The sequence below is a fragment of the Ptychodera flava genome, chromosome 4 (genome assembly GCF_041260155.1).
Source record: "Ptychodera flava strain L36383 chromosome 4, AS_Pfla_20210202, whole genome shotgun sequence".
In the NCBI taxonomy this organism is placed as follows: Eukaryota; Metazoa; Hemichordata; class Enteropneusta; family Ptychoderidae; genus Ptychodera; species Ptychodera flava.
Window position 1 is genome coordinate 18909298 of NC_091931.1, and position 13122 is coordinate 18922419.

Consider the following 13122-nt stretch of genomic DNA (forward strand, 5'->3'; position numbering starts at 1 on the left):
TTTCCGTGTACCTTGAGACCTTGCAAAGCTGACTGTTGTTGTAATATGGTCAATACAGTCGCCGGAGCCAAGTCTTCCTCACAAATCGTATTTTTCAAAGCCTTGTTAACTTACATGTACCTGTATACTTGCATAATTTATGTTCATATATACTGCATGTGTACAACTCCGTTTGTGAACTGATGTTCATTTTATCATCGTTGCTGTAACTTTTTTTGTCTGATTTGTTCGCTCTTTATTTATTATTTATTTATTTGTTTATTTGTTTTTATGTTTGCTTGTTTGTTTAATTTCATTTCACTTCTTAAGCAAACGTAAGGAGTCGTCGATATCCGCATTTTCCCATTGTTGTCTGTTGCTCCATATTGACAATTTCTTTCTCATTGTAGGTCTGCAACGCTTTTAAAAGAATTTATGTATCTTACAGTGATATTTGTAAGTATTATCTCCTTTCGATCGAAGCGAATCAGCTACCTAGAGTTTTTTATGCTTGCAGTGTATTTCAGTGCCTTGTAAATAATCCCATCCCACCCCATTATATCCAGTTCGTTGCTACTATCATTATGTAGCGTATAATTTGAGCAAATGTGTAACTTGCTTAATTGAACTTCCACACTTGTAATCTGATTTGGGGAGTACGGACACATTCTGAATACACTGAGCGACCGGCATTGCGTAAAGTGTGTATACTTGCTGTGTCTGACGATGGAAGCTTTGGAAGTCATGCCAGATTTCCCTAGAGGTCTACCTTTGGCAAGAAAATGCTCAAGCTTGCCCTTTAACAGAGCCCACTACTATTAAAGTATATAACCCTGTCATGACAGTGATTTATCACAATTATATTTACTATTACCCGAAGCAGAGGGTAAAGAATTGTTCTTTGGTTATTTTGTTATTGTTGATGTTGTTGTTGTTTTGTGTGTTTTTTCTTTTGTGTTTATTTGCCTTTTTGAGAGGGAGTTCTTAGCTTAGTGAACGAGAACGAGGTCGTTGCTCCTTATAAATATAAACGAAGTAATTCTCATGTGGAATTTGCACTTACAGACTATTGGAATTGTGAACGCAGTGAATCTGTATAGGTGACGTTATGGAAGGGAGTCTTGAAAATAGCAAACCTAAACCGAATGGATTTTCGCCACAGATATTTGCTGATCAACCTGGAGAGAAGTACAAAAGTGCAGCATGTATCAACGTGCCAAGGTATGCAGTTCAGAGTCATTGCGAACACCCCAACTTTGACACATGTTCAAAGAAGCCGTTTGGGTATTTTTCAACGCTGCATGCATTTGAACTATCATCGGGTGTAGTACATGCACTGATGCAACATACATCCTAACCGAGGGAAATCGCAACGAATAGTTCAGGATACCGCTGGTGGCACTGTGCTATACTTTCAAAATTATTTGTTACCCTGACAAAATAAACAGGCGCTACTTGAAAATAAATTCTCGTCATTTCCGTTTTCGAATTAATTTAAGTCGGTATATCGACGGTATCTTTATGTAGCTTTTAGTAGGGATCTTCTTTGGGTTCTCCTGGGTCGCCATATATTCTAACATTCAAAGTTGTATGATGGATAAACTTTAAATAGACCCTAATTTGAATACGTGAATTTCGATGACAGACAAATATTACGGAACTCAATGGGAAGACCTATTGATATTCAAGTAAATGATTTAACTTAAGGTGCGTCAAATTTGATAAAGTGTAAGAATTGGCGTACAGTGCTAAAGGGTAATAGTAATAACGCAACACCTTTATTTCAGGGTTCCAAATGCTGTCTGCAAGGCTTGTGAAAACGAAGGATGTCCTGACTCTTATCTCAAAGAAGGAGATGTAAGTGCAACAAACATTCTGAAGCAGAATCAAATGGTTGTTGCCAGACCAATGAATTATTCGTGTTCAGCTTATTATCAGGAATAAAGTAAACCAAAAGAAAACAATACGGACTCAAGGATGATAAATTCACACTTTGAAAATATATTAAAATATACATCTATACGCGGCACAATAAAGGAGCAGCAATTTTGTCAGCTACACATTCTCATTGCATTCATTCGGCGATTATTCGTTGTAGTGGAACACGTGGCTTGCTCAAATCCTTGTACTGAATGAAATCGATCTCTGACAATATAGTTATGAAGATCGCTTTTTGTATATTTCTCTGTTTCTGTACGTCTCTCTCTCTCTCTCTGCTATGCATTTCCTCTCTCTCTCTCTCTCGTCTCTGTCTGCCTCTCTCTCGTCTCTGTCTGCCTCTCTTTCTCTCGTCTCTGTCTGCCCTCTCTCTCTCTCTCTCTCTCTCTCTCTCTCTCTCTCTCTCTCTCTCTCTCTCTCTCTCTCTCTCTCTCTCTCTCTCTCTCTCTCTCTCTCTCTCTCTCTCTCTCACACATGGTGTGTACGAAAGGAAACTTGTAGATTATGCCAGTTTTTCTGTTGAAGTCATTCTGTAGATGACTTTGGAAAGCATCAAAATCTTTTAGAAACTAAAACACATCACCCTTCTCGTAAACGGTGAAAAGGTATTTGAACTCTTGCTGATGTTAGTTGATATTTTGAATTGGTAGGAGTTGAATTTTTCCGATCGTCACTTCCTTTTTTCATAGAGTTTTCCCGATCGTGCCATCAACCGAGAGCTTGGAGGGCTAGAAGTAAAGTGCATAAATGTAGATTGCCCCTGGAAAGGAATATTCAGGGACTACGAGGTTAGTCACAAACATTAAATATGTCAGGCTGTTTGCTCGCAGGAAAGAGCAACAGCCAATTTCTTACCCCTTGAATTCTGACTAGCAAATATGCATCAACAGCGGCTATCAATAAAGTTTTATAGGCATTTATCGTAGTGCTGACTGGACTACCGTTTGATACTGGCCTTGTAATTTCTACAACGAACATAATACGCTGTGGTAAACGAATCTCCAGACTCCTTGGTATACAAGCTGTGACTCTGATAAGAATGTCTTCTTCCTTATTAGTCAATATTTCATGTATTTCTAGAGTGCCCTTTCTCAATCTCATCTGTAAACACGTCTTTCTGTAGCTAACGTTCCTTCTTCATCATTATTTCGACTTCACAAGCATTGTCAGCTGTATAGGTATACACAAAGTGATCATCGTCTATCTGAGCTGTTTGTCTATCTGTATTTGTGTGCATGTATGCAATGCATGTATGTAGTATGTATGTATGTATGTATGTATGTATGTATGTATGTATGTATGTATGTATGTATGTATGTATGTATGTATGTATGTATGTATGTATGCATGTATGTATGTATGTATGTTTGTATGTATGTATGTATGTACGTCTGTATGTATATAGCATGCATTTATATGTGCTATCTATGTAATAATGAATGCATTTCATATGTAGCCTCGGGAGTTTAGTAACATGATCTTTCCTCAGACAATAGTGGCCAAGGGTTCATATTAGATTGTTGTTCGGATAGGTACTTTAAGTAATGCTTTAGGGATGTTGTGTAAACAAACTGCAAATAAATTGACTTTGTACAATGACAACGACGGTTATTTCTCAAAAGTCACGGATGTCCCCTTTTCTATCGCGTATATCGTTGACTTTGTCGGTGTGTTCCTCTCCATTCCTCATGTTATTATACATCCGTCAGTCGTTCATTTGCTAGGTGAGTGATGGCGTGTTGAAGTCTGTTCGTATTTTATTGCGAACGTTTATATAGCTATCTATACCAGTTTGATCTATTACACTTCACGTTGACTTGCTCTTTCTAAATGTATTAAAACCCATAAGCAGGCAAATAGCGTGACGCTGACCTATCGGCCGACCAGTGGCCATTTCTAGAGACAACTCTCACAGCTCGAATATTTTATGTGCAATTACAGAATAGTCATGAAAATCCTGTGACTTCGAGATAATTCATGTGACAAAGAAGGGTGCGGCACCTACACGCAGAGGAGAAATTTGGAAAACCATCGAAACACCGAATGTCTCATGAGAATTGTAACGTGCACACATTGTAAAACTGAATACCCGCTAAAATTGCTTAAGGTAATATCAACTTATCTAACGTTATTTTAAGGGCTCGTTTCATAGAAATTTTGAGAGAAAAGAGTGTGAAATATTGCAAGAAATTCCATTGAAACAGCCAAAAATCATTGACATAAAAAGTGAACTGAAAGTTACCAGGTTTACAGTGTAGCTTGGTAGTCTCAAAGTACATATGGTTTACATTTTGTGGTGTTAAATGTGTTCTACGCTGTCTCCATTAAGTATAAAACCTTAAGAAATAAATGTGAGTAGGTCACAATCGACACGTTTACATCCTACTAGTCAAGAATTTGGCTTTACTGTTTTTGAATTAGAAAAAAAGTAAATTAGGAAAAGAAGGTTCGTCTTATACGCTGAATATCTTTTAAATCGCGTTGGAAAATATGTGACTTTCTTGTGATGTGAAGATCGAGTAAAGTGTGATATTATCTAAGATATTTACACTATCTGCGTAATCCCTTGTATTCTAGAATCATCGACGGGAATGCCCAGAATATCCAGTGGAGTGTCAGTTTTGTAGAAAAATAACACTTCCTCGGAGAGAGGTCAGTATATTCAGCTCTGATGCTAGTGATATCGTTTGGAGACTACCATTTTCATAAATCCTATAATTTAGATACAAGTAACCATTCCAAGCGTTTTGTACTTTCGAACTTATTTCGTCTTCAAATATTTTTATGAGATTAATCCTCCTAAACAACTGTGATGATGGACTATATGTTAATTAAGTTTTTTGCTTCTATTTAAATTTTGCGGAATTTAAATACCTATATAGCTGACTTTTTTCTACACGTCCGTAGTCCAAAGTGGTATGTCAACGTTTTAGACGGTTAAATCTCTGAATCCAAGCATCTGACGAATTTGAAATTCAATTTCAATTTGGCAGAGTTTATTATAGAATGACCTTTTTCAGATGTTTGCAACACCAGATTCAGCTTTGACTTTGTCTGTGGCAAACATTGATATTAAAATGTCTCAAATATTATTGAACCATGAAAATGTTGATATCCCGATTGATTTGACAATATAAACCTCCTTTTTAGAAAGGTTTGATTGGCTTGATCCTCAGGCTTGCACATTTGAATTGATCAGAATCATAAAGTACTCATGTACCTAAAACTTCTATACCTGAAAGGAACCATAAGCATGAGAAAGTGTATATCTTATAAAATTGACTCCTTTCTAATTAAAACCTTTTCTGCAAGAGCTGTTATGTGTTCCATCTTTCAATTTAACCCCCTAGCTTGCACAGTCTACTGGTTAGTCTTTGCATTCTTCAGTTACTCTTTGGTGTGCAAAATATTGCTGTTATCACTAAATTACATTTTATAAAGGCTTCTAGAGCAATGTCAGAAGTATCCTTTAGAGACACCAGAGGAAATTAATTACCAAGATAGAATTATTACTATTAAATTTTGATAACATGATTTTTGTAGTGTCTCATAACAGGATATATAGAAAAAATATGAGTTTCACTCACCCGTAAGCTTATACACTCTGTCTACAGCTAACGAGGCATCAAGACCCAGAGAGGGGAGATTGCCCTAGCAAGTTGGTCACCTGTCCATTCAAACCTATTGGATGCAACGCTTTGGTGAGTAAATTTATTTAAGTTTATCTATCTGTCGACAGGCTATAGCCTTAATTCTTATACACGTATCATGTAGAGATGCCAATCTTATGAATATGTGCGAAGATTTTCCTTTGTTATTATTTTTTCACATGTGTTACCTCTTTTTCAGACACAAGAGGAGAAATTAGAAGAACACTGCAAGCAAAACATCATCACTCATCAGGACCTAATGTGCAATTGTATTTTAAAATTTAAGGCCGATGCTGAAGACGCCCCAGAAACATAGAGCAGCTATCGATGGATTAGAGACGCAGACTAAAACTCATGAAAATCAAATCAAGGAGTTACAAGGGGGTTTACGTGAATGTGAAGAAAAAGTACGCCAATCGGCTAACAACTATCTTCACACAGATCAGAAAGCTGCAGCAAATAGTCAAAGTAATTTAGAACCAGTAAATTTCAAGTTAGATGAACTAAATAGGAAATGTAAAATTTTGGAATCTAAGATCACAACTTACGAAGGGGTTGTAGCAGTTCTTAATAGTCAGATAGAAAGGGACGCACAGCAGTTGAGGACTTTTGAAAGGCAACACCGACAGGATAAGGAGATTTTAGAGTCATTAGAAAGGAAAATAAAAGCTCAAGATAGAATTATCGCATTGAAGGATGTTGCTCTTGCTGAGCAAGATTTACGTATTCAATCTCTTGAGATGACTTCTTATGATGGAATTTTAATTTGGAAAATCTGTGATTTCACAAGAAAATTAAATGAGGCCAGAAGCGGCAAAACAGCATCAATATATTCACCGTGTTTTTTCACCAGTCGCCATGGTTACAAAATGTGTGCCCGAATATACCTGAATGGAGATGGGATGGGGAAGGGTAATCACGTGTCACTGTTCTTTGTCATCATGAAGGGACCCTTTGATGCTCTTCTTCGCTGGCCATTCAGACAGAAGGTCACCTTTATGTGGCTGGACCAGAACAACAGAGAACACGTCATTGATGCATTCAGACCTGATCCTACGTCTAGTTCCTTCCAAAGACCGAAAAATGACATGAATATTGCAAGTGGATGTCCATTATTCATGCCATTATCTCAGATAGATAGCCCCCGCCATGCTTACGTCAAAGACGATACTGCCTTCTTAAAATTATTGTCGATACATCTGACATTGCTTAAACATTCGCGTTTGACTCTCCTCCGCTCAGGCTCTCAAGAGATATACAGCTCTAGCATATGCCCATACCCATACGGCTTTATCCCGGTGAAGTATATTGTAAAATATAAGCCATGATGTTATGCAGCAAACTTCATCAGTTTTGGATTGTTTCCGAACTAAAACTTGAAAGTAAAAAACGTAAACGAAAATTGACTGTCGCCCTCTGCCCACAATGTGATGTTGCCTACGTAAAAATGTGAAAAGCATGAGGAACAACGATGTTTTCGGTATAGCTACATAACACAGGGTTGTTGTCTTGTAATGTTGTTCAGTCATTGTTAAAGTATAGCTCTGGTCTAGCAAACATTCCACTAAAATCTCCTTCCGAACAGGAGAGCGTAAATGAGCCTAAAACTGAAGTCGCTCGGGCGACCCCTATTGACACAACTCTCACTGTAGTAGATAAACCAAATTTCGGCCTCCCTCCGCTCCGTATAGTACAGGATGATTAAGCGAATTCAAAATCGGGAGGGGTTTGAAGCAGAGGAGGGTTTTGGATTGGTAGCAATTATAATAGCACGAAAATAATAACATGAAAAGTTCTCCCCGATCGACGTTTTTAGTCGGTCACATTATCTTATGGAGTTCACCGATGTGAAAGTATTGTGGCGCGAGGTGTTGATTTCTGTAGAAACGTCGTATACATATGAATGAAACCCCTTTACATAGATGTATATTTTGATATTATACCGTGACTTAGTAACAAGTAAACCCCTAAATTCAGCCTTTCCCACATTTTACTGGGTATGGATAAATCTCTTATTACCAGCTACAGTCTGATCTTTGCGTCGTATTGGCATTCGATTCATTCAGTGCAGCATTCGTGACTTCATCTGATATCATTTCAAAAGTTAAACGAATGATAGTATCGTAGAAGAAATCACCTTGGCATAATTCAGCGCAGTAAATCGCGTATTACGATTAGAAATAATTTTTCATATTTTTATTTATTTATTTATTTATTTATTTATTTATTTATTTATTTATTTATTTAGTTTATAAATCATTGCAAGTCTCGTTCGACAATTGCCTTTCGTATTTCCGCGAAGTTTATTTTATCGGCACCCGAGTTCTACAGGACTAGGAACACTGAACTCGGTTTACCGATTTGACTTTCCCAAACCTCCATTCAGGACCTCTATGCACATTGTTGATGACCTTTTTCGTGATCAGAGACACGTATGGAGTCAAAACAAAATGTCATTAAAATGTCACATCTGTGTTGGGTCGGAATGTTTTGCTGCCGTATGGCTCTCAAGATAAAATGTAATCATGGACTTCGCGTTTTATGTTTTCACGGTAACGCATTCCATGTACTTTTATCTCAGGGACTGTAAAGTATGAGTTGTTACTGATAATTATTGTCATGACTGCATTTAAGTTTCATTTGTACTTTTATCGATATTAATGATTTACTGTGAATCTGCTTTGATTTAAGGGGACGCTACACGAAACACAGCGTATATTACTCAAAATAAGTTTTTTTGCAAATATTCATTCAATTTTCAGTAATTTGTTAACCAAATATTAAAATATTTGTTGGGAGTCATAAGTCATAAGATGGGAGATAAAAAATAACGTTATTATGCAAATTTATGCAAATCACCCAAATTTCCTGGCTTCTCTTTTCTATCAATTTCAAGATTTTTAAAAATGTAACTCCACTCTGCCTCAGTGGGTCAGATTTTCTGAAATTTAACATTACATTCTGTAAGTACTATTTGACAAAGCTATTATTTTGTTACCCTTGCCATTTTAGAATGAGGATAGATAATGCAAAATTAAATAGTCTTTTTTTTCTGCGTATATACTCTTGTTTCAAGTGAAATATTAAATTTCAGAAAATAGTATCAAGTTTTTGACATACCAAAATTGAGGTTTTGTACCCAAAATATATACTCCTTCATCCTTCGAGTAAACCATTTCTATCATACTAAACTTTAGATTCTCTGTATGAGGGGGTTTCTTTGTCATCTTTGATGAGAAAATGTTCCTTAAAAATGTGTTGGTAACGTGAAGCTCCACTTTGAGTGACGTCTAAAATGCTGAATATTGTCATTTTTATCAGTTGAGAATAGCTTAGAGTTTTGAAGCAACTTACAAGCTGGTTTCCATAGAGTTGCATATTCTTGTAGTACTTGAAATGTTGCAAATACAATAATGTGATGTTACTTCACAAACAAGGACCTGCATAACTCAATAATTGGCTGTACATCTGGGTTAAATTCGCTAAAGCTGTCAAAATTACAGATTATGTCATTTTTTTTGAGTTTCAGCACAAACAGTATCACAGACTCGAGTGAGGATCATAGTAATTTTGTGCTTTTGATGTCATTTATTCTGTATATTGTACGTAATGCTTTTAAGAAGTTAGGGTTTATTAGAGTTCAACTAAAAATATTGTTTCCTTGCTCTGGAATCATATTCTTTTCCGTATAGTTACTGTACTTCAGAGCAAAATGCTTATGCTAGAATATTTCGACTGAAGATTTATTAAAAGAACCCAAGCATGGGAGTTAAAAATCTGAAAATGTTTCCCTTATTTCTAGTTGTGTTGAATTTTTTCGACACATATATCTTTCTGACATGATCTGAGAGTGGATGTTATTGCAGGTCCGTGTACGTGTGTGTTCGTCACAGTGTCCTGCATAGATTGGCCCCCAGTGGGTACGTGAGCACACATACAGTTCCTACTGATTTCATATCGAGGGTTTTGATATTAGGACGATCGAAATTATAAAGAGTTGTCTCGTTTGATCTTCAATGAAAGAAATAAATAGGAAAACGAGGTCAGTAAACACCATGTAAGAGAAGCAGGCAAAGGGCGGTTCGATAAAAGTGGTTCGATAAAAATGGTCTAGACAATAATAATGAAAAGCCTAAAATCAGGAAAAGAAAAAAAGCGAATTTTGAAAAGTAGTACTCACGGATTTTTTCATGTAATATTCTTTTTAACGTATTTGAACGAAATAGTATATACTTGTTGACGCCCTTCCGCTGCGGTTTTCAATCTTCCCCTTCCTCCCTTTAGTTTTCCCGTTTTCACATTAACCGTCAGGAATCACCCCATTTGTCTCGGTAACTTCTTCCCGCCCACAACTCCAAACTGTTTACACATCGCAAGCTCTTCAACACAAGTTTTCTCCCTGCCCATCGACAAATAACCGAAAACAAACGAATTGTACACCCTGCTCGCCCAGTGGACTTTTAATGTTGTCCGCTAATCTTTAGAACAAACTTTCCTCGCCTACTTATGGGGTAAAACTGTACGTCCACCCGGAATAAGCCGCCTCTCAGAAGAATATAACTTACGGACATAGTTTTAAGCAAAGGGCGTGGCAGGAATTATTAGTGTAGAAGTTATGAATATGATCAATAAATGTCTTGATTAAACTATTTTTCATTATACAAGCCTTACCTGTGTCTAGTGTGTGCCTATTACTTTACGCTAGCTATCTCTGTATAGTATTTCAAAGAAAACAGTCTATATCTGTTAATTGCCCTCCCTAATCCCCTTCATTAATTTGTTCTGCCGATCACTGACGCGGGGGTTTATCGCCCTGACCAAATACCTCGTTAGCAGCTCATAATCCGTCTACTACCTTATGAGCTGCTAACGAGGTATTTGGTCAGGGCGATAAACCCCCGCGTCAGTGATCGGCAGAACAAATTAATGAAGGGGATTAGGGAGGGCAATTAACAGATATAGACTGTTTTCTTTGAAATACTATACAGAGATAGCTAGCGTAAAGTAATAGGCACACACTAGACACAGGTAAGGCTTGTATAATGAAAAATAGTTTAATACAAGACATTTATTGATCATATTCATAACTTCTACACTAATAATTCCTGCCACGCCCTGTGTTTTAAGTGAAGAGCCCTGTTTGCTACTTCTGCACTTTAATATGCAGAAGAAACGATAAAACAAACGGAAGACAACAAATACAACCTCCGAAAGTAATTTACTTACGTTATGCTCCCACGATGTCTTCAGGTGGTTGAACTCTTTGAAATGATCGAGCTGCATCGAACGCCTTGGTACATCACCAACACCTATAGCATTGATGGCGCTCTAAAAACGGCTGGCACGAACGGCAAAGTTGTCACGTAATTTACCACATTTTATGTAAAAAAAAAGACCAAGATAGTAACGATAATTTAACGTATACAAGATGACTGCACCTGTGACGTCTGCAATGGATGATCAAACAATCATTCATTAAATAATTTAAGTTCGATGAACCATAATATGATAATTTATACTAATTATGTAAATGCAAATTATTTCATTGCGATAAGAGAAAGTGTGCAGGCGCATATTAGTGAAGTCACTGCGACAAAGTAACCCAGAAAACATAAGAACATAGCGCCCTCTCTTAGATGGCTTTTATAATTGATAACTCGTTCAAGATGTCATATGAATGAAACCAACGCTATTTTGTTTATTTTTCACTAAATAACGACCTGATTACCTAAAAAAGTCTGGGTAAATTTCCCCTTAAAATTCCTCACGAATTTTACTTCTGTCTTTGTTACCTTTTTTGTAAATCGGTTTCTGTTATTGTTACTTGATATGTACTTTTAATTATTCCCTACATTTTATGGAGTGTATACTACGAAACGAGTGCTGATCAATGGGCCTTTTTAAGTACAGCACGTTGGGAAGATCTTGATTACTGGGTCGACGAGAAGTTGATTTCCAATTTAGCGAATACCGTCGTTATTCAAAAACCATATAGGATGGTGCGTTATGAGGAAATCGCTCACAAGGTAACCGGCCCTAACAATCACCCTTATCATCTTGCCGCACAAAGACCTTAGGCTGAAGCAGATTCTCTAGATATTCCCTTTTTGTCATGACGGGACTACGGGAAGATTGGATTACGGGGCCGACAAGAAGTTGACATAGTATAATCGTAGAGACACTATCGCTATTCACGTGTATCTGTATATAGTGCAAGATGCGATGTAGATAACTATTCCACATCGATAATTAATCGACAGCATACAATTTTAATACCGAAACAATGCCAATTAACATAATTTACGTAAATGAATACTAATCCACTGACTTCGAATCTTGCAGTAATTGTGGTCTGTTTACAAACCTTGAAGTCGCTCCGTGGCTGACTCAGTATGTCTTGAGTCTGTTTCGGTGAATCATAGATAATAGTCCCTGGATGTGTAGTCTCTTCTGCGATAAGATTGATCATTACACATATGAGTGATGATGACATCGCTTACCAGGTAGTTAGCGTTACTCGCCCTTGTGGCATCTTGACGCATAACGGCCTTTACACGTTTTAGTACAGAAGAAGATTCTCCAGACATTTCTCTTCCATTTGTAAACGGTCGGCACAGGAATACTTTTTGGGCCCTTGGAACCTGTCAAGTGTGCGTGAAGTCTGTAACCAAGACCGTGACTACATCGGGTAAACAGCTGGACAACTAGGAACGAGACTCACGGAACACCAGAATCGAGAAACTGCTGCAATTTATTAACACTGCAAAAAAGACAGGACATTCAATCACTCCTGATAACGTCAAGATAATCTCATCTGAAGCTCAGAGTGAAAGAGGCCATTGAAACCAAAGCTTAAAGTTCCATTAGCTGTATCTTCTTGCGATTTTTCCGTTAGTTTTGATTGAAATGATCACTGGCTCATGTTGAATAGCCTGTCAAATAACAGAGAATCGCATATTATTCGGAAACATTACGTGCCCTACAACTAAATAACATGTGATTTTACAACGAAAATTTCAATTTCTGTCCGGACAGAAATACAAACTCTGTTGACACGCGGATTGCAACGTAGGCATTCTTCTGCACCTGCGCGAGCCATTTACAGCAATTTCAAAATAAATATTCATTACTTATGCTAGGCACTTACGTCGTAGTCTATTGTCCGAGCACGTTGCGTAGCCAGATGTCTGGCAATCCACGACGCAATGTTGTTTTGATCCCGCAATAAACGTAAACTTGCACATCTGGCGTGATCGCGGCGTCACCATATCTGCGTTCTCCCCAGCACGCTGAGCATGCCAGACGTCAACAAACGAGCTCGGAAGGGCAACACGTTTGAACAAAAATTAGCAGTTTTATGGTGGCTATAACATCACTAATCAGTTGTTTTTCTTCGTAAAACAACATTTTGCAACAAATATGAGCCTCCAACATGGAATTTTCCGAGGTAAAAATGGTCAAAAGTTACAAATAATGGCCCAGCCTTCAATATGGATGAGGGGAAGGAAATTCCAGCAGTTTACAACGCCCTCCTGCGGTCAGTGGACCGGTTACG

At 37.5% G+C, this 13122-nt stretch overlaps 1 pseudogene; it reads left to right on the top strand.

Annotated features, from left to right (window-relative positions):
• The first annotated feature begins 1284 nt into the window (after positions 1 to 1284).
• LOC139131096 (TNF receptor-associated factor 2-like) lies at positions 1285 to 9351 on the top strand (annotated as a pseudogene).
• The last annotated feature ends 3771 nt before the right edge of the window (positions 9352 to 13122 follow it).